Consider the following 4,548-nt stretch of genomic DNA (forward strand, 5'->3'; position numbering starts at 1 on the left):
AATCACATTTGGTCATGATTTATTATTTTTGTTTTTTTATAATTTTAACATATTTATAGTGCATATATATTTAAATTTGCATCATGGTACCAATTTCTCAGATCACCATTGCTATGTTTATTTTAATCCCTCTCTTTCCTGTTTTAATTTCCTTCTTTCTGAAGTATTTAGTGATATTTTTAGCAAATGCTTATGTTGGGTAAACATATTCTTGGTCTGAAAATTTTTCTTTAGTTTCTCTCATTTTGAATAGTTGTAAAGATGGAAATCAAGTTTAGATTGCATTATTTTGAGTGTATTTTTTTTAAGCATTATTCCACTATCTTCTGGAATCCAGTATTACAATGATAAATCTGTCAGTTTGCCAGTCTTTTTTAAAGCAGTCTTTTTTTGCATTTGATGTTCTGCAATTTCACTCTGATTAGCCTCAGTGTGAAGTTGTTTATATATTTCCTGCTTGAAACTTAATACTACCTTTAATTTGAAAAGCACATCTTTTATTCTGGAAAATGTTCACACTTTATGTTTTTTTTTTGTTTGTTTTTTTCCCCCTCCTCTCCATTATATATATATGTATATATTTTGAAGCTCCTTATTGTCATTGAGCTTAATTGCAAACAAAAACATATGTTTTTAAGGGCAGTCAAGTCAATTCCAACTCACACTGATCTTATACACAAGAATGAAACACTGCCCAGAAGTGCATCAATCTCACAATAATTGATTGCTGCACTTGAGCCCATTGCTGCTGCAAATGTGCAAAGCCATCTTGTAGGAGATTTTTCGTTGTCCATACATTTTAACAGACACAATGCCCTTCTCCAGGAACTGATCCTTCCTGATAATATGTCCAAAATATGAGAGACAAAGTCTGGTCATCTTGACTTATAAGGACATTCTGGTTGTACTTCTTTCAACATAGATTTGCTTGTTCTTCTGGCAGTCCATGGTACATTTAATCATCTCCAGTACCATAACTCAAATGCATCAATTCTTCTAAGGCCTTCTTTATTCATTGTTCAACTTTCACATGCATTTGAGGCTATTGAAAACACCAAGGCTTGGGTCAGCTGCACTTTAGTCCTCAAACTGACATCTTTGCTCTTCAACAATTTAAAGAGATTGTGTAGCAGATTTGCCTAATGCAATACTTCCTTAGATTTTCTGACTGCTGCTTCCATGAGTGTTACTGGTGGATCCAAGCAAAATGAAGTCTTTGACAACTTCAATACTTTATTGATTAATCATGATGCTATTTATTACTCCAGTGATGAGGATTTTTGTTATCTTTACATTGACATGCAACTGACACTGAAGGCTGTTGTCTTTGATCTTCATTAGTCAACATATGACAGGTTGTTAATGAGCTTTCCTCCTAACCTCATGTTCTTCATAAAATCCAGATTCTGGGTTTATTTGCTCAGCATACAGATAGAATAAATATGATGAAATATACAACCTTGACACTCACTTTTCCTGATTTTAAACCACTCATTGTCCCCTTGTTTTGCTCCAACAGTGGCCTCCTGGCCTATGTACAAGTTTCACTTGAGCACAGTTAAGTGTTATTGAATCATCCTCCTCCCAGTGTTGTCCATAATGTGTCATGATCTACACAGTAGAAAGCTTTTGCATATTCAATAAAGTACAGCTAAACATCTTTTGGTATTCTCTGCTCTCAGCCAATATTCATTTAACTTCAACACTGATATCACTTATTCCATGTCCTCATCTAAATACAGCTTGAACCTCTGGCAGTTCCCTGTAAATGTACTGTTGCAGTAGTTTTTGAAATATCTTTAGCAAAACATTACTTGAATGTGATATTAATGATATTTTCTGATGATTTCTATATTCCATTGGATCATCTCTCTTTGGAAATGACAAAAATATGACTCTTCCAGTCCAAATTTCTTGGTATAGCTGAATGAGTGCCTCCAGTTCTTCCTCAGTTTGTTGAAAAATTTCACTTGGTTTTCCATAAGTGTCTGGAGCCTTCAATGCACATTAGACTTCTTTCTTCAGCATTATTGGCTCTTGATCATATGCTGGTTTTGAAATGTTTGAACATTTACCATTTCTTTTTGGTACAGTACCTCTCTGTATCCCTTCCATCTTCGTTTGATGCTTTCTGCATCATTCTATGTTTTGCCCTTAGAATCCCTAAGTATTGCACTTCAAGGCTTGAATACTTTCTTCAGTTCTTTCAGGTTTAGAAAAGCTGAGGGTGTTCTTCCCTTTTGATCTTTGCATATTTCATTATATAATTTGATTTTGTCTTCTCAACTTGCCCTTTGAAATTTCTTGTTAGCTTTCTTATCATCTAATTTCTTCCATTTGCTTTAGCATCTCTATGGTGGAGAGCAAGTTTTAGAGTCTGATTTGAGATCCATTTTGGTCTTTTCCTTCTTTCTTGTCTTCTTAATGACTTTGTTTTCATCTTGTAGGATGTTCTTGATGTCATCCCACAACTCTTCTGGTCTTTGATTATTAGTGTCAATGCAACAAATATATCATTGACATGATCACTAAATTCAGGTGGGATACGTTCAAGGTCAAATTTTGGCTCTCATGGACTTGCTTTAGTTTTCTTCATCTTCAGCCTGAACAGGCATCTGAGCAATTTATTGTCTGTTCCACATTCTGCCAGTCGTCTTGTATTGGCTGATAATACGGAGTTTTCCCAATGCTCCCTCCAAAAAAAAAATGTAATCAATTCAATTTCTGTGTATGCCATCTGGTGAGATCCATGGACATAATCTTTAATGCTGTTTAAAAAGGCTATTTATAATAAATACCTTTCAAGATCCTATCATGTGATCTTCAGCATCATTTCTATCACAAATGCCATATTTTGCAATTACTGGTCCTTTCTCTTGTTTCCAACCATTGTATTCCAATCGCAAGTAATTATCAATACATTTTGATTGCATGTTTGATCAATTTCAGACTAAAGAAGTTGGTCGAAGTCTTCAAGTTCATCATCACTGGCTTTAGTGGTTGTTGCACACATTTGTAAAATAGTGGTTTTAAATGGTCTTTGTAGGTACATGGATATTATCCTACCACAGACATCATTATACTTCAAGACAGATCTTGAAAAGCTATTTTTTATAATGAATGCCACATTGTTCCTCTTTAATTTATGATTCCTAGCATAGTAAACCAAAATAGCAAATTCAAAATGGCCAATGCCAGTCCATTTCAGCTCAATGATATGTAGGCTATCAATCGCTATTCATTCCATTTCGTTTTTGACAACTTCAGATTTTCCTAGATTCATTCTTCATAGAAACCATGTTCTAATTATTATTGCATATTTATACCTGTTCCTCTTAATTTATAGTTATGCCTCATCATAAAATTAAGGTCCTGACAATTGTACTCTATTCATGTTATCACAGTCAAGTCTATTTTGAGGAGGCAGATCTCCCTTAGTTGTATTTTAAATGCCTTAAAGTTGAGCAGTTCATCTTTTCACACTATATCTGACAATATTCCAGTGCTTTTTATCATGTTACAATATTTGATATTCTTGTGTTGTCTCACAGTGTTCTACTGCTATTCAGAATGTTTGAACTGCAAAGTTGGCAGTTCAACCAGCTACTCCTTAGAAACACTATACAGGGTCACTATGAGAGAGAACTGACTCAACAGCACTTATCAACAAACATTCAGAAGTAATCTGATCCTCTTTATTTCTAGTTTCTTTTAGATTGGAAGCTCAGCTGAAACCTGTCCACCATAGGTGACCCTTCTAATACTTAAAACACCGGGAGTTTAGCTTCCAGCATCACAACAGCATGCACGCCACCACAATAAGAAAATGTAATTTATGAGTGGTGGAAAAAAAGTACATAAACTCTCTGAATTTAGGAAATATATGTTTCTGTGTCATCTGGTTAATGAAAATCAGAAAAGGAACAGAATTACTGAAAATGAGAACAATCAGTAGTTCAGATAAGAGCATATTACATAATAAAACAGAAGAGGAGACCACTGTCCCCAGAGCAGGAAGCTGCCCAGTCAACAACACTAACGCTCAACATGGAATACTGAGATTATAGCCAGCTCCACAGCACTGATAATCCCTATATAATGTTGGTATGAGTTGGAACCGCATTTATGGCACACCATTTCCACCATCACTGGGTTCTATCATATTTTATATGCTGCCTTCATCTAAAAAGTGTTCCACTTTTGCCTTTGTTTTTAATTGCAGTATTATTATTGTTAAGTGCCATACATTTGGTTCTAACTCATAGAGACCCTATATAGAATTTCTGAGGAGTAGCTGGTGAGTTTGAACCACCATTCTTATATATAATTGTTGTTGTTGTTGTTGTCAGGTGCCATCGAGTCAGAACCGACTCATAGTGACCCCATGCACGGCAGAATGAAACAATGTCTAATCCTGGGCCAACCTCACTACCGCTACCACACTTGATGCCACCTGGCCGATCCATCTCATTGGGGGTCTTCCTCTTTTTCTCTGACCTTCCATCTTACCCAGCATGACATCCTTTTCCAGCAACTGTTCCCTCCTGA

Source organism: Chrysochloris asiatica, unplaced genomic scaffold, assembly GCF_000296735.1.
Source record: "Chrysochloris asiatica unplaced genomic scaffold, ChrAsi1.0 scaffold00334, whole genome shotgun sequence".
Taxonomy (NCBI): Eukaryota; Metazoa; Chordata; class Mammalia; order Afrosoricida; family Chrysochloridae; genus Chrysochloris; species Chrysochloris asiatica.